The sequence below is a fragment of the Pristiophorus japonicus genome, unplaced genomic scaffold (assembly GCF_044704955.1).
Source record: "Pristiophorus japonicus isolate sPriJap1 unplaced genomic scaffold, sPriJap1.hap1 HAP1_SCAFFOLD_717, whole genome shotgun sequence".
Classification (NCBI taxonomy): Eukaryota; Metazoa; Chordata; class Chondrichthyes; family Pristiophoridae; genus Pristiophorus; species Pristiophorus japonicus.
The window spans coordinates 153,892-178,328 of NW_027254632.1; the positions used below are offsets into that span (position 1 = coordinate 153,892).

At 46.2% G+C, this 24,437-nt stretch overlaps 1 long non-coding RNA gene and 1 pseudogene across 1 annotated transcript; one reads left to right on the top strand and one right to left on the bottom strand.

Moving 5' to 3' along the window:
- LOC139256379 (zinc finger protein 91-like) overlaps positions 1–24,437 on the top strand; it is a 73,106-nt pseudogene that overhangs the window by 3,408 nt on the left and 45,261 nt on the right.
- On the bottom strand, positions 911–23,226 carry LOC139256384 (uncharacterized). The gene is made up of 2 exons (XR_011592173.1): positions 22,282–23,226; positions 911–1,145 (listed from the first exon to the last, which is right to left on the bottom strand). It is a non-coding gene; the product is annotated as an uncharacterized lncRNA (long non-coding RNA).

Here is a 24,437-nt window from a genome sequence, read left to right on the forward strand (position 1 = left end):
CAATGAAGTACAACAACATCAAAGTACATTTGAACTGCATTCACTGTTGTAGTATAGGAAATGCGGCAAAACAATTTTACCTGAGCAAGAGGGTGGCTGCTCTGGGACACCACCTTGGAGCAACGTCAAGCTACTGGCACAGTCATGGGAGCATTTGATGACTGCTGCTTTTGATTAAAAGATGGGGGGTGGTTGATGAAGCATCTAAATTTCAATTTTCTTTTGATACATAGGAAAAAAATAATAGAATTGAAAAGTAGGGAAGTTATGCTAAACCTGTATCGAACCTTGGTTAGACCACACACAGTACTATGACATCTTTCAGTTATCATTGCGCAAATATTGTTTCTATTATTATCACAAAAACTCATTTCTTCCTCGCCCCAATTATTACTGCACTAGACCATTCCCACAAATGTTGGAAGAGGTTGATGAGGAAACGGTGAAGGTAACAATCAAAAGAAAGAAGACTGTGGAAACAGAAATAGTGCACAATTCTCTGGAGAGTAACAAGTGTTTCACTCTTTTCAAATGAGGGAAATACTCGGTCAGAGAATAACAGGTTTATTAACTTCATGTCAGGCACAGGTAGTTTTATTTTTACCATCACTTGCACCAATCATCACACACTCCACGTGTATATCAGGAGCTTCTGGGTGTTGCTGATATGATCACTGGACAATAAAGCCCAGAGACTGGTGGCAGGCTGCTCATTATCCTCGGTGTGATTTAATCCCCTTCCCACTGAATACTGTGGACAGACATGGTCACCTTGGTAACAGAATGGTCAGTGTGACATCATTTTCTGAACAAGAGCACACAAGACAATGGATTATCAATAAATGGTAATGATATTAAACACTCTGCAATTACATTTTGAATAAAAGGATATAAAATGGTGAAAGATAACTGGTGAGGTTAATCATTTATTTTTGCAGAATGCACTTGCAAACATTATTTTGTACAACCACATATCACACATATATAGAGCGAGGTGTGTGTTTTTTTTCAGTTGTTCCTATTAACCAGATGAGAGTTTTAGGACATTAGGACCCAGCGGCTGCCCATCCGATGGTGCTGTGTGGTCACGGTTCCAGGCTCTGTCTGACACAATCAGTGGGCCAGACAAAGCTCAATGGAAAATACTGCAGAAAAAACAATCCTTAGCATTAAAATCTGTCAGCAGTAGGCATAGGACAACACAAGTGTGAATTAGTAACCTTTAACACACAAAGTGCCACTAAGTAGTGCAAAGTGCAGTGAATTGCTCCCCTTCAGTCCTGTCCCTCAATCCCAGTCCATCTCTGGGAGATTGTTACAAGCTTCACCCTATCCTCTCAACACAAAGATTACCCACACAATACTAGATAAATTAGACATTGCCCACAGCTGCTGATAGCTATTAACAAGAATAAATCTGCTTCTCAGTAAAAAAAAAAGATTGCATTCTCCCACACATGCAAATATATATCTTTACGATATTTATCTATTGCTCTATCATCTGTCTCTATCTTACAGATGCAAGGTCGAGTGCAGTATTAGCAGGGACAGGTTCTATTGTAATATAAAGTGAGAAAGGAAATTGTGTCAAGTAAACAGAATCAGGGTCTTGTGTAATATAAACAGAGACAGGGTCTAGTGCAGTAACAACTGACACAGGGCCCAGTGTGATGTAAACAGAGATAGAGTCTAGTGTAATATAAGCAGAGACAGGGTCTTGTGTAATATAAACTGAGACAGGGTCTAGTGTAATATAAACAGAGACAGGGCCTTGTGTAATATAAACAGAGAAAGGGTCTCGTGTAATATAAACTGAGACAGGGTCTAGTGTAATATAAACAGAGAAAGGGTCTCGTGTAATATAAACAGAGACAGGGTCTAGTGTAATATAAACAGAGACAGGGTCTAGTGTAATATAAACAGAGACAGGATCTAGTGTAATATAAACAGAGACAGGGTCTAGTGTAATATAAACAGAGACAGGGTTTAGTGTAATACAAACAGAGACAGTGTCTAGTGTAATATAAAAAGAGACATGATGTAGTTATAGAATCAGAGAGTCGAAGAATGAAACATTTCAGATTGTGTACATCCAGCCCACTGGTGCCTGTGCTGACACTCATTTGAAAGATCTAACCAATTAGTCCCACTCCCCCTGCTCCTTCCCTATATCCCAATTAGTCCCACTCCCCCTGCTCCTTGTCTGTATCCCAATTAGTCCCACTCCCCCCGCTCCTTCCCAATATCCCAATTAGTCCCACTCACCCTGCTCCTTCTCTATATCCCAATCAGTCCCACTCCCCCTGCTCCTTGCCTATATCCCAATTAGACCCACTCCCCCTGCTCCTTCCCAATTAGTCCCACTCCCCCTGCTCCTTCCCTATATCCCAATTAGTCCCACTCCCCTTCTCCTTCCCTATATCCCAATTAGTCCCACTCCCCCTGCTCCTTCCCAATATCCCAATTAGTCCCACTCCCCCTTCTCCTTCCCTATATCCCAATTAGTCCCACTCCCACTGCTCTTTCCCTATATCCCAATTAGTCCCACTCCCCCTGCTCCTTCCCTATATCCCAATCAGTCCTACTCGCCCAGCTCCTTCCCTATATCCCAATTAGTCCCACTTCCCCTGCTCCTTCCCAATATCCCAATTAGTCCCACTCCCCCTGCTCTTTCCCTATATCCCAATTAGTCCCACTTCCCCAGCTCCTTCCCAATATCCCAATTAGTCCCACTCCCCCTGCTCTTTCCCAATATCGCTGCAATTTTCCAATTCAAGCATTGACCCAATTCCCTTTTGAAACTTATTACTGAATCTGCTCCTGGCCCCCTTTCAGGCCGTGTATTCCAGATCATAACAGCTCATTGCGTATTTATTTCCTCATTTTGCCTCTGATTCTTGTGCTAGTTAAATCTGTGTCCTCTGGTTACAGACCCTTCAGCCTCTGGAAACTATTTAAGAACATAAGAACATAAGAATTGGAAGCAGGAGTAGGCCATACAGCACTTTACGCCTGCTCCGTCACTCGATAAGATCATTGTCAATCCACTCCACTTTCCCGCCTGTTCCCTTTGTAGCGTGATTCCCCGAGTCCATAAATCTATCTATCTTAGCCTTGAATATTCTCAACGACTCAGCATCCAAGGTCCTTTCAGGTAGAGAATTCCAAAGATTCACAACCCTCTAAGTGAAGACATTCCTCAACCCTGTCTGAAATGGCCCACCCCTGATCCTGAAACTATGCCCCCTATTTCTAGACTCTCCAGCTGGGGGAAGCAATCTCTCAGCATCTAGCCTGTCAATGCCCCTCAGACTCTGGTGTAATATAAACTGAGACAGAGTCTGGTGTAATATAAACAGAGACAGGGTCTAGTGTAATATAAACGGAGACAGGGTCTAGTGTAATATAAACAGAGACAGGGTCTAGTGTAATATAAACAGAGACAGGGTCTAGTGTAATATAAACAGAGACAGGATCTAGTGTAATATAAACAGAGACAGGGTCTAGTGTAATATAAACAGAGACAGGGTCTAGTGTAATATAAACAGAGACAGGATCTAGTGTAATATAAACAGAGACAGGGTCTCGTGTAATATAAACAGAGACAGGATCTAGTGTAATATAAACAGAGACAGCGTCGAGTGTAATATAAACAGAGACAGGGTCTAGTGTAATATAAACAGAGACAGGATCTAGTGTAATATAAACAGAGACAGGGTCTAGTGTAATATAAACAGAGACAGGGTCTAGTGCAATATAAACAGAGACAGGGTCTAGTGTAATATAAACAGAGACAGGGTCTAGTGTAATATAAACAGAGACAAGGTCTAGTGTAATATAAACAGAGACAGTGTCCAGTGTAATATAAACAGAGACAGGGTCCAGTGAAATATAAACAGAGACAGGGTCTAGTGTAATATAAACAGAGACAGGGTGTAATGTAATACAAACAGAGACAGGGTCCAGTGAAATATAAACAGAGACAGGGTCTAGTGTAATATAAACAGAGACAGGGTGTAATGTAATACAAACAGAGACAGGGTCTAGTGTAATATAAACAGAGACAAGGTCTAGTGTAATATAAACAGAGACAGGGTCTAGTGTAATATAAACAGGGACAGTGTCCAGTGTAATATAAACAGAGACAGGGTCCAGTGAAATATAAACAGAGACAGGGTCTATTGTAATATGAACAGAGATAGGGTCTAGTGTAATATAAACAGAGACAGGGCCTAGTGTAATATAAACAGAGACAGGGTCTGGTGTAATATAAACAGAGACAGAGTGTAGTGTAATATGAACAGAGACAGGGTCTAGTGTAATATGAACAGAGACAGGGTCTAGTGTAATATGAACAGAGACAGGGTGTAGTGTAATATAAACAGAGACAGGGTGTAATGTAATACAAGCAGAGACAGGGCCTAGTGTAATATTAACAGAGACATGGTGTAGTGTAATATAAACAGAGACAGGGTGTAATGTAATACAAGCAGAGACAGGGCCTAGTGTAATATAAACAGAGACATGATGTAGTTATAGAATCAGAGAGTCGAAGAATGAAACATTTCAGATTGTGTACATCCAGCCCACTGGTGCCTGTGCCGGCACTCATTTGAAAGATCGAACCAATTAGTCCCACTCCCCCTGCTCCTTCCCTATATCACAATTAGTCCCACTCCCCCTGCTCCTTCCCTATATCCCAATTAGTCCCACTTCCCCTGCTCCTTCCCAATCAGTCCCACTCCCCCTGCTCCTTCCCTATATCCCAATTAGTCCCACTTCCCCTGCTCCTTCCCAATTAGTCCCACTCCCCCTGCTCCTTCCCTATATCCCAATTAGTCCCACTTCCCCTGCTCCTTCCCAATTAGTCCCACTTCCCCTGCTCCTTCCCTATATCCCAATTAGTCCCACTTCCTCTGCTCCTTCCCTATATACCAATTAGTCCCACTTCCCCTGCTCCTTCCCTATATCCCAATCAGTCCCACTCCCCCTGCTCCTTCCCTATATCCCAATTAGTCCCACTACCCCTGCTCCTTCCCAATTAGTCCCACTTCCCCTGCTCCTTCCCAATTAGTCCCACTTCCCCAGCTCCTTCCCGAAATCCCAATTAGTCCCACTCCCCCTGCTCCTTCCCTATATCCCAATTAGTCCCACTCTCCCTGCTCCTTCCCAATTAGTCCCACTTCCCCTGCTCCTTCCCAATATCCCAATTAGTCCCTCTCCCCCTGCTCCTTCCCTATATCCCAATTAGTCCCACTCCCCCTCTCATTCCCTATATACCAATTAGCCCCACTCCCCCTGCTCCTTCCCTATATCCCAATTAGCCCCACTCTCCCTGCTCCTTCCCTATATCCCAATTAGTCCCACTCCCCCTGCTCCTTCCCTATATCCCAATTAGTCCCACTCCCCCTGCTCCTTCCCAATATCCCAATTAGTCCCACTCCCCCTGCTCTTTCCCAATATCTCTGCAATTTTCCAATTCCCTTTTGAAACTTATTACTGAATCTGCTCCTGTCCCCCTTTCAGGCCGTGTATTCCAGATCATAACAGCTCATTGCGTATTTATTTCCTCATTTTGCCTCTGATTCTTGTGCTAGTTAAATCTGTGTCCTCTGGTTACAGACCCTTCAGCCTCTGGAAACTATTTAAGAACATAAGAGCATAAGAATTTGAAGCAGGAGTAGGACATACAGCACTTTGGGACTGCTCCGTCACTTGATAAGATCATTGTCAATCATCGACCACCACTCCACTTTCCCCCCTGTTCCCCATAGTCCCGTGATTCCCCGAGAGTCCATAAATCTATCTATCTTAGCCTTGAATATACTCAACGACTCAGCATCCACGGTCCTTTCAGGTAGAGAATTCCAAAGATTCACAACCCTCTGAGTGAAGACATTCCTCAACTTAGTCTGAAATGGCCCACCCCTGATCCTGAGACGATGCCCCCTATTTCTAGACTCTCCAGCTGGGGGAAGCAATCTCTCAGCATCTACCCTGTCAATGCCCCTCAGAATCTTATATTTTTCAATGAGATCCCCTCTCATTCTTCTAAACTCCAGAGATTATAATCTACTCAATCTCTCCTCATACAACAACCCTCTCATCCCAAGGATCAATCTAGTGAACCTTCGTTGGACCGCCTCTGTGGTCTCACCAAAGCCCTGTACAATTGTAGTAAGACTTCCTTACTCTTGTACTCCAACCCCCTTGCAATAAAGGCCAACATGCCATTCACCTTCCTAATTGATTGCTGTACCTGCATGCTAACTTTGTGTGTTTCCTGTTCGAGGACACCCAAGCCTCTCTGAACACCCAACATTTAACATTTTCTCACAATTTAAAAAATTCAGTTTTTCTGACCTTCCTAATAACCTCACATTTTCCCACATTATGCTCCATCTGCCACCTCATTGCCCACTCTCTTAACCTGTCCATATCCCTTTGCAGATGCTTTGTGTTCTCCTCACAGTTTACTGTCCCACCCATCCCTCGATACTGCTCCTGATACCCGGCACCTCTTCAACCAGTGCATCAACATTGGGAACAAATGACTGGGCTGAGGCCTGCCTTGGATAAAAACATGAGGCCACTATGGCTATAGTGTGCACCATCTACGGCAGCAAGTCAGCAAGGCTTCTTTGACAGCACCTTCCAAACCCACAACCTCCTCCGTGTAGAAGAACAAGGACAGCAGGTGTATGGGAATACCGGCACCTCCAAGTTCCCCTCCAAGTCACGCAGCATCCTGACCTCAGCACTGTGGGAGCACCTTCACCACATAGACTGCAGCACGGTTCAAGAAGGCAGCGGCTCACCACCACCTTCTAAAGGGGCAATTAAGGATGAACAATAAATGCAGGCTGGTTCACCCACATCTCGAGAATGAATAAATAAAGAACAAACACAGTGAGAAATGAGTTGCAGAACTGCCGACACCATGAGCTTTAAGGAGACATTTCCCTTTGGAGATCGGATTGCCCATTGAGTTTGATTAAACTGATGATACAGTAACAATGCTGCTTTGCCCCGTGACAGTAACAGATTATCAGAATATTTCCCATCAGGTGAAATCGAATGTCAGACTTGGACATCTTGTAGATCCATCTTTTAAAAAGTTGTGCGAAGTCTATTCTAAGATAGATTCCACCCAGTTCATAACAAGTCGTCAATCAGCTCGTCTTATCATTGAGATATCAAGGACGAGGCACAGGATGTCTAAAAGAAAGCTGATGTAGTTGATATTTACAGAATATCAAACTATAGCCCAGTTACAAGGTTATTAACATCGGCAAAAACAAACGGCAACTGCCAGAATGAACATGGTTCAGTTCTGGATGTGATTAACAGCAGAACCCAACCCCTGCAGTCAATTGTGAACTCGCTGGTGTTTCAGGTAGTCGGATGACTGAGTGAATCCCTTCCCATACACGGAGTAGGTGAACGGCCTTTCCCCAGTGTGAATTTGCTGGTGTCTCAAGAGGTCGGATGACACAGCGAATCCCTTCCCACACACAGAGCAAGGGAACGGCCTCTCCTTCGTGTGAATTTGCTTGTTGTGTGCCAGCAAGTTGGATGACACAGCGAATCACTTCCCACAGACAGAACAGCTGAACGGCCTCTCTCCAGTGTGAATTCGCTGGTGTTTCTGGAAAATGGCTAACCGAGCGTATCCCTTCCCACAGACGGAGCAGGTGAATGGCCTCATCCCAGTGTGAACTCGTTTGTGTGTCAGCAGGTTAGATAACCAAGCGAATCCCTTATCACACATGGAGCATGTGAACAGCTTCTCCCCAGTGTGAACTTGCTGATGTGTCAACACGGTATCTGACTGAGTAAAACCCCTGCCACACATGGAGCAGGTGAACGGCCTCTCCCCGGTGTGACTGCACCAATGAATCTCCAGCCGGGACAGCTAATTGAATCCCTTCCCACAGTCCCCACATTTCCACGGTTTCTCCATGGTGCAGGTGTCTTTGTGTCTCTCCAGGTTGGAAGATCAGTTGAAGCCTCGCCCACACACAGAACACATGTACGGTTTCTCCCCGTTGTGAATGGTGCGATGTTTTTTCAGGCGGTGTAACTGGTTAAAGTTCTTTCCACATTCAGTGCATTGGAACACTCTCACTCGGGTGTGTGTGTCTCGGTGCTTTTCCAGTCACACTGATGTTTGAAATCTGTTCCCATAGACAGAACAGATAGACATTTCTCCATCCACAAAGGCCGATGATATTTAGGTCCTGATGAATTGAGTGACTCTGGCAGCTCTTGATGTACTGTTTCGTTTGAGTTTCCCATCTATAAATGCTCCCCTTCTAATACCTTGTAAAAGGAGTTTACAAAAGTCATCACTGTAAGTACAGGATAGAAGTTCAGAACAGATAACTCTGGTTTCTATACAATGTTCCTTCAAATGCCAGGGATGATTTAATCCAAAACCCAGTCTGTTAATTACTTTCAGTTAGGGACTTAGCATGTGCCCACAGCATCTCTCTCACCATTGATGTGAATAGAGCATCACACCTGCACACCTGGTTTTACATTTAAATTCACTCAGCAAATTTATTTAACAGAACATGAACATGTAAACAGATCACAGCCCAATAATACAGCTCTATATTCACAGGAGAGAGTCTGTTATCTAAATCCTCAAGTGTACAAAATAAAGATGCCAAATGCAAGAGTCCCTCGAATCCTGTGTTAAAATTTTTCAAATCTTACCCGGTTCCTTCCTTATTGCAGAATTCCCCCTCCCTGTGGGAGTCGATATTGGTCAAAACCTAATTGTACATTTCTAACACTCAGAGTTTCAAGCTGACCAGATCCTTCTCTCAGAAAATCTCCAAAGAGCACAGCTCTCCCCTCCTTTAAATCCAGGATTAGAGTTAAGGGGAATTTGAATACCCGACCACACAAATTTAAAAGGACCCCTCAGCGAATTATTCCTCTCTCCAACGTCTAACCAATGAAACTTGTAATACTGAGGCTGAAATTTCACTTCCGTGCACCGGGTTCCAAACCTGGGACTGTACGTGGGGATTCCAACCCTGGGACTGTACGTGGGGATTCTAACCCTGGGACTGTACATGGGGATTCTAACCCTGGGACTGTACATGGGGATTCTAACCCTGGCACTGTACATGGGGATTCTAACCCTGGGACTGTACATGGGGATTCTAACCTTGGGACAGTACATGGGGATTCTAACCCTGGGAGTACATGGGGAGTCTAACCCTGGGACTGTACATGGGGATTCTAACCCTGGGACTGTACATGGGGATTCTAACCCTGGGACTGTACATGGGGATTCTAACCCTGAGACTGTACATGGGGATTCTAACCCTGGGACTGTACATGGGGATTCTAACCCTGGGACTGTACATGGGGATTCTAACCTCGGGACTGTACATGGGGATTCTAACCCTGGGAGTTCATGGGGAGTCTAACCCTGGGACTTTACATGGGGATTCCAAGCCTGGGACTGTAGAAAGAGGGCTCTTCTGTTAGAATTGTGTGATGTAAACTGTAAGTTGGGCACTTACCATCACTTTCAGAAGAGAAGGTGAAAAGTCCGATGTGTGGAGAGTGAGAATAAAATAAATGAGGCAATGACTTTCACTCCCGGAGATTGGGACCTGGGGGTGTTTGTGCATGAATCCCAAAAAGTTAGTTTGCAGGTGCAGCAGGTAATCAGGAAGGCGAATGGAATGTTGGCCTTCATTGCGAGAGGGATGGAGTACAAAAGCAGGGAGGTCCTGCTGCAACTGTACTGAGTATTGGTGAGACTGCACCTGGAGTACTGCATGCAGTTTTGGTCACCTTACTCAAGGAAGGATATACTGGCTTTGGAGAGGGTATAGAGACGATTCACTAGGCTGATTCCGGAGATGAGGGGGTTAACTTATGATGATAGATTGAGTAGACTGGGTCTTTACTCATTGGAGTTCAGAAGGATGAGGGGTGATCTAATAGAAACATTTAAAATAATGAAAGGGATAGACAAGATAGAGTCGGAGAGGTTGTTTCCATTGGTCGGGGAGACTAGAACTAGGGGGCACAGCCTCAAAATACGGGGGAGCCAATTTAAAACTGAGTTGAGAAGGAATTTCTTCTCCCAGAGGATTGTGAATCTGTGGAATTCTCTGCCCAAGGAAGCAGTTGAGGCTAGCTCATTGAATGTATTCAAGTCACAGATAGATAGATTTTTAACCAATAAGGGAATTAAGGGTTATGGGGAGCGGGCGGGTAAGTGGAGCTGAGTCCACAGCCAGATCAGCCATGATCTTTTTGAGTGGCGGAGCAGGCTCGAGGGGCTAGATGGCCTTCTCCTGTTCCTAATTCTTATGTTCTTATGACCCGGTTCTTATGACACACTGAAGCCCCGCCCAGTGTTCCCGTGCCAAGATGGCGGATAATCGGGGCCTGTTACTGGGAGAAAAACCCGTCGTTGCAAACGCGGGAGTTCCGGGTTATTACTCGGGATTGGCGGCCTACACCATTTGTTTATGAAGCCTCCCCGCCCACTTGCCGATCGATGACTCCCCTGCGCACCGCTGATTCTCACCCGGTGCAGAGTCCTGCTCCAGCCTGAGCTCGTCTCAGCCGCCAGCAGCGCGACCTCAATTATGACACGCAGCTCCTGTTTGTGAACTTGGGGGGTGCCAGGACCGCCCTCCGGGAGCTGCCTGTCTTTTACAGGGAACTCATCAGGGTCTGGAACAAAGTCTCCACCAAGCGCAGCTCTCCGCCGGCTGGAGTGGCGGCCGTCCTGCAGGAGCCGCTGCTCGGGAATCCGTACCTCCACGACCGAGGTTTTATGTGGCGGTCGGAAGAGAGGGCTGTGGCTGGTGAGGTGACCAGGGTCAGGGACCTGCTCGATGGCGGAGGAGCGGGCTGGATGGCGCCAGACACGCTGGCGCGGCGCCTAAACTCTGCCAACGTCCGCCGCGCGGCCGATGCCATCGAGTCGCTAAAAACAGCTCTGGGCCCTGACTCCGTTAGGTGCATCGAGGAGGCTCAAGCACGTGGGGAGATCCCGTCCGAACTGACCCCCGTCCGGACGGAATTCCTCATCGGCGCCAAACCCCGGAACCTCCCTCGGGGGCCGGCGCCTCACAACTTGAGCCGCCTCGGGGAAATCCCCTCCGTGCCTTTCAGTTCCACGCGGAGGGGTTTCCTGTACGGGCTGCTCCTGCACACTCTCAACTTTGCCATCCTCGCCGGCCGTCCGGACACGCCATGGCGTACCATCTTGCCGTCCGGAGGAGGCGGGGGTCCCCGATGGAGGGCACTCTACGCAGGGGTCCTCCCACTATTCATCGGGGACTTGGCCTGGAGGGTGGTGCACGGAGCAGTGCCGTGCAATAAATTTTTAAGCCGGTTCACGGACTCCCAGGCCGCCTGCAATTTCTGCGGTCTGGAGGAGTCCGTGTTCCATGTTTTTATCGAGTGCACGAGGTTGCAGCCCCTGTTCCATTATTTGAAGGGGCTGCTCCTGAAATTCTGGCTGCACTTCAGTCCCACTCTCCTGATCTTTGGGCACCCTGTGCGGAGGGGAGCGGGTAGGTCCGAAGGCCTCCTCGTAGGACTGCTCCTGGGCACGGCCAAGGGTGCCATCAGCCGGTCCAGGCAGCGGGCGGTCGAGGGGGTCGTTCAACCTGACTGCCTGCCTCTCTTCCGCTCTTACATCCGGTCCAGGGTGTCCTTGGAGATGGAGCACGCGGTGTCCACCGGTACGCTCGCGGCCTTCCGCGAGAGGTGGGCACCGGAGGGACTGGAGTGCATCATCACGCCCGGCAACCAAATTTTAATTTGATTTTATGTTTTAAAGTTTAATTTGTTTTAATTGCCAGTGCTTTTAGTGTCCCCTTCCCTTTTATAGGGGGCACTGGAAAAATTTGATTTTAGCGCCCAAAAAAAACCAAAAGAAAAAAATGAAAAACACAAAAAAAAAAGGAAAAAAGGGCCTTATAAATGTCTGGTGTGTTTTATGTTTTTGCAGGTGAACTCCAAAAAGAGTTTCACCTAATCTGAATACGTCTGAGCTCGTCTCAGCGTCCGTGTCTCCAGTGCTCGCTCTGCGCATGCTCAGCCCACACTGCCCGAGAGATTGACGGCAGCTGCGGACCAATAGGAAGAGCAGGGGCGGTACTGGAGAACCAAGCGGGTAATGGTCCTCCAACCAATCGGAGTGTGTGAGGGGCGGGGTTTGAGGCGCCCCCAATGGGCGGGGCTGAGCCCGTGTCTCTCTCACTGAGCATGCGCGAGCGGAGAAGACGGACGTCACTGGACCGGACTATTCAGGTAGGCGGTAGGAGATTGTGGGCGCGAGGGAGGATCTGGATCCGCAGGTGGGCCGGAGAGCTTCACACACACACCCGCTGTAGGCCTCAGGCGCAGAATCATAGCCCATAGGCCCCGGGTTTGCCCCGCGGTCACAGGCCCGGGCAGCGCGGTCACTGGCCTCCATTTTGCACAGGGCGGGGTCACGGCGCTTGCGCAATCTCCATGGCCAGAAACAGAGTGGGCGGGGCTTCAGTGTCCCAGTGCCCGCGAGATGGAGTAACCTTGGCAACAGGCGCGTCATCACCTCACCACAGTAACCAGGGCACAGGCTCTTCATCACCTCACAACACCATCCTGGATTTATATAGCGCCTTCAACCTAGTAAAATATCCAAAGGTGCTTGAGAGAAGCGTTATAAGAGAATAGTTTGTCACCGAAGCAGAGAGATTTAGAATCACAGAAATTTACAGCATGGAAGGAGACCATTTCGGCCCATTGTGTCCGCACTGGCCGACAAACAGCTATCCATCTTAATCCCACTTTCCAGCTCTTGGTCTGTAGCCCTGTAGGTTACGGCACTTCAAGTGCAGATCCAAGCACTTTTTAAATGTTATGATGGTTTCTGCCTCGACCACCCTTTCAGGCAGTGAGTTCCAGACTCCCACTAAATTCTGGGTGAAGAAGTTTACCCTCTAATCTCCCTACCTGCAGAGTGAGGGAGTTTCAGAGTTTGGGGCCTAAAAACAGAAGGCAGGACCACCAGTGGCGAACTGTTTATAATTTGGGATCCTCATGAGGGCAGAATTTAAGGAGATCAGATATATGGGGAGAGGGTTGGGCTTGTGAGGCTGAATGAGATTACAGAGATAGGGAGGGGCGAGGCCATGGAGGGATTTGTAAACAAGGATGAGAATTTTGAAAATGAGGTGTTGCAAAACTGAGCCAGTGTAGGTCAGCGAGCAAAGGGGTGATGGGTAAGCGGGACTTGGTGCAAGTTAGGACGCCGAATTTTGGATGACCTCAGGATAATGTAGGGTATATTGTGGGAGGCCAGCAGGAGTTTGTTGGAATAGTCAAGTCGAGAGGTAACAAAGGCATGCTTGATGGCTTCTGCAGCAGATGAGCTGAGACAGGAATGCAGACGGGCGATGTTAAGGTCCAGATATGTGCTCAGAAGCTCATTTCAGGGTCAAATATAAACCAAGTTTGTGAACAGTCTGGTTCAGCCTCAGGCAGATGCTAGAGAGAGAGATGGAGTCGGTGGCTAGGGAACAGATTTTGTGACAGGGAAATTTCTGCTCACCTGGTACTGGATGTCGTACAAGCACTCTGACAATTTAGAGATTGTGGAGGGGTTGAGAGAAGTGGTGGTGAGGTAGAGCTGGGTGTCTTTAGAATCATAGAATGGTTACAGCACAGAAGGAGGCCATTTGGCCCATCGAACCCTTGCCGGCTCTCTGCAAGAGCACCTCAGCTAGTCCCACTCATCTGCCTTTTCCCTGCAGCCCGACAGATTTCTCTCCTTCAGGTACTTATCCAACTCCCTTTTGAAAGCAGTGATTGACTCTGCCTCCACCACCCCTTCAGGCAGTGCATTCTGGATCCTGACAACTTGCTCTGGTTCTCGATCCTTCCACCAATGGGAACAATTTCTCTCTACTCTGTCCAGACCCCTCAGGATTTTGAACACCTCTATGAAATCTTCTCTGCTCTAAGGAGAACAACTCCAGCTTCTCCAGTTAATCCATGTTACTGAAGTCCCACATCCCTGGAATCATTCTCATAAATGCTGCAGCTCCTGACAGACCGCATTGCAGCACTGGAACTGCGCATGGACTCACTCTGGAGCATCCGCAATGCTGAGGATGTCGTGAATAGCACGTTTAGTCAGTCGGTCACACCGCAGGTATAGGTTACTCAGGCAGATAGGGAATGGATGACGATCAGGCAGAGCAGTGGAAGGAAGGTAGTGCAGGGGTCCGCTACGGTCATCTCCCTCCAAAACAGATATACCGTTTTGGATACTGTTGGGGGAGATGACTCATCAGAGGAAGGCAGCAGCAGCCAAGTTCATGGCACCATGGATGGCGCTGCTGCACAGGAGAGCAGGAAAAAGAGTGGGCAAGCTTTAGTGGTAGGGGATTCTAGTGTAAGGGGAATAGATAGGCGTTTCTGCAGCCGCAATCGAGACTCCAGGATGGTATGTTGCCTCCCTGGTGCAAGGGTCAAGGATGTATCGGAGTGGCTGCCGGGCATTTTGGAGGGAGAGGGTGAACAGCCAGTTGTCATGATGCATATAGGTACTAATGATATAGGTAAAAAACGGGATGAGGTCCTACAAGCTGAATTTAGGGAGCTAGGATAAATTAAAAGGTGGACTTCAAAGTTGTAATCTCAGGATTGCTACCAGGGCCACATGCTAGTCAGAGTAGAAATAGCAGGATAGTTAAGATGAATACGTGGCTTGAGGAATGGTGCAAGAGGGAGGGATTCAAATTCCTGGGACATTGGAACCAGTTCTGGGGAAGGTGGGACTAGTACAAACTGGACGGTCTGCACCTGGGCAGGACTGGAACCAATGTCCCAGGGGGATTGTTTCCTAGTACTGTTGGGGAGGGTTTAAACTAATAAGGCAGTGGGATGGGAATCTATGCAGGGAGACAGATGGGAGTAAAATGGAGGCGGAAGCAAAAAGTAGAAAGGAGATAAGGTAAGGTGGAGGGCAGAGAAATCAAAGGCAAAAATCAAAAGCGGCCACAATTACAACATAATTCTAAAAGGACAAAGAGTGTTAAAAAAACAAGCCTGAAGGCTCTGTGTCTCAGTGCGAAGAGCATTCGTAATAAGGTGGATGAATTAACTGCGCAGATAGCTGTTAACGGATATGATGTAATTGGGATTACGGAGACATGGCTCCAGGGTGACCAAGGGTGGGAACTCAACATCCAGGGATAATCAATATTCAGGAAGGATAGACAGAAAGGAAAAGGAGGTGGGGTAGTGTTGCTGGTTAAAAAGGAAATTAACACAATAGTAAGGAAGGACATTAGCTTGGATGATGCGGAATCTGTATGGGTGGAGCTGCGGAACACCAAAGGGCAGAATACGCTAGTGGGAGAAGTGTACAGACCACCGAACAGTGGTAGTGAGGTTGGGGATGGCATCAAACAGTGCAATAAAGGTACAGCAGTTATCATGGGTGACTTTAATCTACATATAGATTGGGCTAACCAAACTGGTAGCAATACAGTGGAGGATTTACTGGAGTGCATGGAGGGATGGTTTTCTAGCCCAATATGTCGAGGAACCAACTAGAGAGCTGGCCATCCTAGACTGGATGTTGTGTAATGAGAGAGGATTAATTAACAGTCTTGTTGTGCGAGACCCCTTGGGGAAGAGTGACCATAATACAGGAGAATTCTTCATTAAGATAGAGAGTGACACAGTTAATTCAGAGACTAGGGTCCTGAACTTAAAGAAAGGTAACTTCGATGGTATGAGACGTGAATTGGCTAGGATAGACTGGCGAATGAAACTTAAAGGGCTGACGGTGGATAGGCAATAGCAGACTTTTAAAGATCACATGGATGAACTTCAACAATTGTACATCCCTGTCTGGTGTAAAAATAAAATGGGGAAGGTGGCTCACCCGTGGCTAACAAGGGAAATTAGAGATAGTGTGAAATTCAAGGAAGAGGCATATAAATTAGCCAGAAAAAGCAGCAAACCTGAGGACTGGGAGAAATTTAGAATTCAGCAGAGGAGGACAAAGTGTTTAATTAGGAGGGGGAAAATAGAGTATGAGAGTAAGCTTGCAGGGAACATAAAAATTGACCGCAAAAGCTTCTATAGATATAGGAAGAGAAAAAGATTAGTGAAGACAAATGTAGGTCCCTTGCAGTCAGAATCAGGTGAAATTATAATGGAGAACAAAGAAATAGCAGATCAATTGAACAAATACTTTGGTTCTGTCTTCACTAAGGAAGACACAAATAACCTTCCGGAAATACTAGGGGACCGAGGGTCTAGCGAGAAGGAGGAACTGAAGGAAATCCTTACTAGTCAAGAAATTGTGTTTGGGAAATTGATGGGATTGAAGGCCGATAAATCCCCAGGGCCTGATAGTCTGCATTCCAGAATACTTAAGGAAGTGGCCCGAGAAATATTGGATACATTGGTGGTCATTTTCCAACATTCTATAGACTCAGGATCAGTTGCTATGGATTGGAGGGTAGCTAATGTAAACCAACTTTTTAAAAAAGGAGGGAGAGAGAAAACAGGGGTTAGCTTGACATCGGTAGTGGGGAAAATGTTGGAATCAATTATTAAAGACGTAATAGCAGCGCATTTGGAAAGCAGTGACAGGATAGGTCCAAGTCATCATGGATTTATGAAAGGGAAATCATGCTTGACAAATCTTCTACAATTTTTTGAGGATGTAACTAGTAGAGTGGATAAGGGAGACCCAGTGGATGTGGTGTATTTGTACTTTCAAAAGGCTTTTGGCAAGGTCCCACACAAGAGATTGGTGTGCAAAATTAAAGCACATGGTATTGGGGGTAATGTATTGACATGGATAGAGAACTGGTTGGCAGACAGAAAACAAAGAGTCGGAATAAACGGGTCCTTTTCAGAATGGCAGGCAGTGACTTGTGGGGTACTGCAAGGTTCAGTGCTGGGACCCCAGCTATTTACAATATACATTAATGATTTAGACGAAGGAATTGAATGTAATATCTCCAAGTTTGCAGATGACACGAAGCTGGGTGGCAGTGTGAGTTGTGAGGAGAATGCTAAGAGGCTGCAGGGTGACTTGGACAGGTTAGGTGGGTGGGCAAATGCATGGCAGATGCAGTATAATGTAGATAAATGTGACGTTATCCACTTTGGTGGCAAAAACAGAGAGACAGACTATTATCTGAATGGTGGCAGATTAGGAAAAGGGGAGCTGCAACAAGACCTGGGTGTCATGGAACATCAGTCATTGAAAGTTGGCATACAGGTACAGCAGGCGGTGAAGAAGGCAAATGGCATGTTGGCCTTCATAGCGAGAAGATTTCAGTACAGGAGCAGGGAGGTCTTACTGCAGTTGTACAGGGCCTTGGTGAGACCAATCTTTGAATATTGTGTACAGTTTTGGTCTCCTAATCTGAGGAAGGACATTCTTGCTATTGAGGGAGTGCAGCGAAGATTCACCAGACTGATTCTCGGGATAGTGGGACTGACCTATCAAGAAAGACTGGATCAACTGGGCTTGTATTCACTGGAATTTAGAAGAATGAAAGGGGATCTCATCGAAACATATAAAATTCTGACGGGATTGGACAGGTTAGATGTAGGAAGAATGTTCCCGACGTTGGGGAAGACCAGAACCAGGGGTCACAGCCTAAGGATAAGGGGTAAGCCATTTAGGACTGAGATGAGGAGAAACTTCTTCACTCAGAGAATTGTGAACCTGTGGAATTCTCTCCCACAGAAAGTGTTGAGGCCAGTTCATTAGATATATTCAAAGGGGAGTTACATGTGGCCCTTACGACTAAAGGGATCAAGGGGTGTGAAGAGAAAGCGGGAAAGGGATACTGAGGTGAACGATCAGCCATGATCTTATTGAATGGTGGTGCAGGTTCGAAGGGCCGAATGGCCTACTCCTGCACATATTTTCTATGTTCTATGTACATTGCACATACAAGGTCTTTATGTGTTTCTTGGGTTAGATCATTAAGTCGCACACTTATCTTATTGACAGTTTGGGCATGAGGCTCTCGGATTTCCTCGATTTGCAGCATTTTTCTGGCACCCTCGTCCCCAATTTCTGACAACTGCGAAGTCCGATCGTTTTTCTTTCGCAAAAGGGTTCTCAAACGGTGGGCTAAGTCTTGAACATCTTGGTCTATACTGGCTATGTCAAATGTGTTAACAGCTGCCACCCTTGTCGCATACCAATAGTGTGTGTCGGTTGTTGATAGACAATAGATAACATAAAAACCACACAGTCTCATGGTTCATTGTCGGACTATCTCGATCATATGTTCCATAAGTATCACCTCAGCGTCTAACCGTTGTGACTCTCTCGTCCCCATTTCGCTTAATGCCCATTGTACTTGGTCCTCAATTGGCCCAATTAACTATCCAAATTCATTATATCTTCCCTTTGGCAGCTAAACTTTTAACTCCTTTCTCATGATATTTATTGCCTTCGCAAATAATTACTTAATGAAACCCGCGCCCCAAATCTCACAGTTTGGACTGGGGTAATACAAAAGGTTCCTGTCGCAATGGGACAAGTCAGGTTTGTACCATACTGGTATTCCCGGTGTATGGTGCTGACACAATATTCACCTTCCCTCTTTATACAGATCATACAGGAAAATGCTGTCCCGCAATTACCTTCATGGTGCAATTCCATGTTATCCCATCCATCCGGGTTAATTTTCCGTGTTCATTGTATCCTACTAAATTTTCTCCGGCATGCTTGAGTAATACCCTACTATCTCTAACAGGGTGATGTCAGTCTGTTCCTGTAAATGACACTCGTGCCACCGGGTACACCTGTACCAACCTTCTGACTTGGCACAGAGTCTTAGTAAGTTGATAAGTGGACATTGCCCTAGGTCTTGATCAGTTACCCAGAAAGAGAGCTTTCCCTCTGCAATATGCTGCAGGTTTCCTTGGGCTTGTTCCACTAACCAAGATCCATACATTACTTCGAGCCGTTTCGTTGAAGACTATTTGTTCTCCTTCTATAATCTGGTTTACCCCCTTTTAGCATTAAACCAGTTGCAACATATTAATCAGGCCTCACTGCCTTCTGTTATTCTCCCCAATAGTCTCGGCATCATTCTTAACAAGATACGATCAAGCCCATCACTCTCCCTGAATTCAGTGCAGGTTATACTGGCTGTTTTCCAAACTCCCTTGCTCATTCTCCTATGTAGCTGCGCTGTTTTAGGCTTGCACCACCCAGGTAGTTCCACTTTGGTCAGATTCAATATTACACGTGCCACTTTGTGATGCACATCATGGTACAATATCACCTGAGTTGAGATTACCATTAGCCCATTTGTTGGCCCTGGGATGTGTTTATGACAAACAATTCGCTTTTCCCACAAATCTGTTTATTCGTTGGAGAAGGAGCCTTTGGATGAGTCTTTTTTTTAAAAACTACTGATTGTACAACCGCGCTCCCGTCCTTGCACCCCTTGATATAATGGGCGGTTACAGCGGTATGATTACCATGCAGCTGTAAATGTACCCCTATCCTATACCCTCGGCCGTTCCCTACTTCTACCATTCATGATATGTCTCTTACTACTCTGTGAGATTGGCGGGGTTTGCGAGGTATGTCTGTGGACAGGAGATAGTTCTAAATCTGGGACCCAAGGAGATTCTTCCAGCTCCCGTGTCCTGTCCACTTCCCTTTGGATCATACTGTTTCAAAGGTATTACCCACTGAGTTAAAACAGTTCACAGCTGCCTGTGAAGAGTTAACTTCCTTTGTTTCGAAAGCTGACAAACACAGACACCATTAATCATTGTCGACTTCAGCCTGCAGCCTTTTTCAGTTTAAACTCTCCAGTTAAAAATTTTACTTTTATAAAGTCTCCGTGTTTTTATTCTCAAAATGAACATTCAGTAAAACACATTTGCACATAATAGTATTTCATCGTTTTCTCCCCAGTTACACATTGGTCAAAATTTAAAAAAAATCATACCAATTATTAATGTGAAATGCCTTATGTCCGGAACTAAAAACTCTCCACACAATTTACATCAACCAGAATTTGATCATGGCCATAATACAAGTCTGGTTTTTAATAGGTTAATTAACCTCAGCAACTCCACTATTAAACTTCCCAATGCCACTTGGAAAAGGGGGAGGAGCCACAGCCAAACATGTTTTCTTAAAACTTTGCTGAAACATCAAAGAAAAACACGAACAGTAAGAAAGAAACATGATCTTCTCTTTTCTCCTTTTGATTCGGTCATAACTAGTTATCCATTATTCCTTAAATCAATTTTCATTTTCTGATCCCTATCATATCTCCTCTAAACCTCCCTTCAATTACTTTAAACCTATGCTCTTTGCTTGTTGACCTCTCCGCCAAGGGAAACAGGACCTTCCTATCACTCTATCTCGGCCCCACCTAATTTTATACATCTCAATAAAGTCTCCCCTCAGGCCTCCTCTATTCCAAAGAAAAGAAACCCAGCGTCTCTAATCTTTCCGCACAGCCAAATTCTCCAGTCCAGGCAACATTCTTGTAAATCTCCTCTGCACTCTTCAATGCAATCACATTTTTCCTGTAATGTGGTGGCCCAACTAGTTTTCTACAGTTCAAGCATGATGTCTCTGCTCCTGTATTCCATGCCATGACTAATAAAGGCAAGTATTCCATATGCCTTCTCAACCACCATATCTACCTAGCCTGCTAGCTTCAGGGGTCGGTGGACCGACACTCCAAGGTCCCTTTGCTCCTCTACACTTTTCAGTGTCGTACCATTTAATGTTTGTTTTATAATCTGCACCATAATCTGTAGCCCCTGTAGATTTTAGCACTTTTTGCTGTTAAATGCCTACAATTCATGAACATCTCCTTTTAGAATTGCTTCCTGCTTTTTTTTGTTGAAACGGTCGCCATAGCAACTAACTTCGACCCCTCATTTTTTTGCATTACAAAGAGCCTCTCTCGCTCTACATTTCCACCACATTTGTCAGACTGTTACAGTTATAACAGACTTCGGGTGTCCTACCCCCGCTCCCCCCACCCCCCACGTTTCTAATTGATGGGGGCTGCTGGCGGGGGTAGAACACCCGAAGTCTGTTATAACTCTTGTTCCTTTTTGTGTGTCCTGATGGATGCTGTCATCATCCCATCTACTGTCAGTTTATTTCGTCACTTTCTCAGTCAATAGTCTGGTCCATTTACTTAATTGATAATACGTGTGAGTGACTAAAACGAGGGCTTCCTCCTCCTTTTGTTTCTTTTCCGACTCCAACCATTTTCTTTGTTCAGCGGGTGGGTCGTCTGGTTTCCAATTTTGTTTAATCATTATTTCAATTAGTTTTCAATTTTTGTCTGCTAGGTACCGTGTCAGGGATTCCTGGTCCCCACTCGAGTTTCTCACTTCCCATGGCTATAGGTTATCAGCGGTATGTCCCTGAGTGAGACTAATACTTGTAACCTATTGGTTGTCAGCGGTACATCCCTAGGCTTAAATTCACTGGAATTTAGAAGAATGAGAGGGGATCTCATAGAAACATATTACAATTCTGATGGGATTGGACAGGTTAGATGCAGTAAGAATGTTCCAGATGTTGGGGAAGTCCAGAACCAGGGGTCACAGTATAAGGATAAGGGGCAAGCCATTTAGGACCGAGATGAGGAGAAACTTCTTCACTCAGAGAATTGTAAACCTGTGAAATTCTATACCACAGAAAGTTGTTGAGGCCAGTTCATTAGATATTTTCAAAAGGGAGTTAGATATGGCCTTTACGGCTAAAGGGATCAGGGATATGGAGAGAAAGCAGGAATGGGGTACTGAAGTTGCATGATCAGCCATGATCATATTGAATGGTGGTGCAAGCCCGAAGGGCCAAATGGCCTACCCCTGCACCTATTTTCTATGTTTCTATGTTACTTACTTACTCCTCACGAGTGAGACCATTACTTGCAACCTTATTGGTTGTAAGCGGTACGTCCTTTACTTACTTGCCCTGAGTGAGACTAATACTTGCAACCTTATTGGTTGTCAGCAGTACGTCCCTTACTTACTCCTCATGAGTGAGACCATTACTTGCAATCTTATCAATTATCAATCGCAACGTTACACAGTCATACTTCTATATAACCAATCATAATTGTTTCACCTGAGATCTTCCGCTGACTACTTGGAAGTCTCGGCCAGATCTGCAGATTCAGATCTTTCAGGCAGTTGACATCAGACAGATGTCTGCCCTTGTCCTAACTGTGCGTGGTAATTAAAGCATATTCACACCTTTGACATGGCTTCCATCAGCTGGTGTCCGCCGCCTGTTTGAGATCCTGCACGCAGCGCCAATTGTAGTGGAATTTTTAAAATTAACACTCAACGCCAGGTCTGGATTCGAAGATTCAAGTAGTCTTTAATTTCTTGCAAGGGAGAGACAAGTCTGCAGTCAATCGGTTGCTGAGCTGTCCTCAGAACAAAGAAAACACAGGGTTTTTAATACAGTTCCTCGGCCTATAATGGCCAGACATTCAATATATGAGACATACTTTGATTTGAATGGTCAAAACCCTTGTCACTCAAAGTAAAAGGTAGAATCCTGACCACGCCTATCTCCAGTATTTTTCCATAAATCTCACTGTGTCCCAAAAGTTCATTAGCACATTGGAATGTTATCTTATCTCTCTTGCCTTGACCAGATGGAGTTTTTCCATTGTGTCACTTTTGACCCCTTGCCCTGTTTATCTGCCCCTCTGGGTTTCCTGTGGTTCAACAGTTGGGCCTCCTGTAATTGGGCATCCTGTAATTGTCCTCAGGTTACACAGCTTGTAACAATTAATCATTCTGATATGTTATTTCCCTTTAAACACCCTTGTAAATTTGACCACTACAAAAGCCTATGTCAGCTCGTTTTAATTCCGAGATCCATTCTTAATGCTTTAATTATAACAGAGCTCATTAGCCCCACTTCAGCAAAGTCTAACAAGGCATGGCAGTACGCATCAAATGGTACGACACTGAAAGGTGTACAGGAACAAACGGCCCTTGGAGTGCAAGTTCACAGATCCCTGAAGGTAGGGGGCCAAGTAGATAAAATTGTTAAGAAGGCATGTGGAATACTTGCCTTTATTAGTCGAGGCATGGAATACAAGAGCAAGGAGGTTATGCTTGAACTGTATAAAACACTGGTCAGGCTGCAGCTGGAGTACTGTGTGCAGTTCTGGTCACTACATTACAGGAAAGATGTGATTGCACTGGAACAGGTGCAGAGAAGATTTACAAGAATGTTACCTGGACTGGAGAATTTTGGCTATGAGAAAAGATTGGACATGCTGGGTCTGTTTTTTTCGGAATAGAGGAGGCTGAGGGAAGACCTGATTGAGGTGTATAAAATTATGAGGGGCCTGGATAGAGTGGATAGGAAGGATATGTTTCCCTTGGCGGAGGGGCTCAACAATCAGGCGACACAGATTTAAAGTAATTGGTTGAAGATTTAGAGGAGATATGAGGGCAAATTTCTTCACCCAGAGAGGTAGGGGTCTGGAACTCACTGCCTGAAAGGGTGGTAGAGGCAGAAACCCTCAACACATTTAAAAAATACTTGGATGTGCACTTAAGTGCCGTAACCTACAGGGCTATGGACCAAGAGCTGGAAGTGGGATTATGCTGGATAGCTCTTGGTCGGCCGGCGCAGACACGATGGGCAGAATAAAGCTCCCTCTATACTGTCCCATCAAACACTCCCAGGGCAGGTGCGGCACTAATGCTGAGTGAAGTTCCCTTGAAGTCTTGCCCCTTGGGCCCCCGGATTGGTTGGAGGACCCGCCGCGCTCTCTGTCCTCCAGGCACCGCCCACTCACTGTGGCGCTGTGCGGATCACGTGGCTGTGGTCAAACGGAATCGGCTCGTGGCCAGGGTGGGCCACCCGGGACTCTTGGGGGTCGATTTTCCGGCCCGGCCCTGCTTGCATTCGGATGTTAAGCAAATGTCACTCCCCCGCCCGGAGAGCTTCTGGGTCGGGAGAATCACCGCCCGCCACGGAGCCTCGGGTAAAGGCCGCCAGCGCGCAGGCGAGAGCGAGCCGGATGGATGGGGGAGTGGTCGTGTGCTGACCATGCGCGGTGTGGTCGTGTGCTGACCATGCTCGGTGTGGTCGTGTGCTGACCATGCTCGGTGTGGTCGTGTGCTGACCATGCTCGGTGTGGTCGTGTGCTGACCATGCGCGGTGTGGTCGTGTGCTGACCATGCGCGGTGTGGTCGTGTGCTGACCATGTGCGGTGTGGTCGTGTGCTGACCATGTGTGGTGTGGTCGTGTGCTGACCATGTGCGGTGTGGTCGTGTGCTGACCATGCGCGGTGTGGTCCTGCCAACGACATCTTGTAATCTTGTATTTTATTATATAATATATTGCTTTTTTCAAAAAATGTGACACTGAGCCACATATG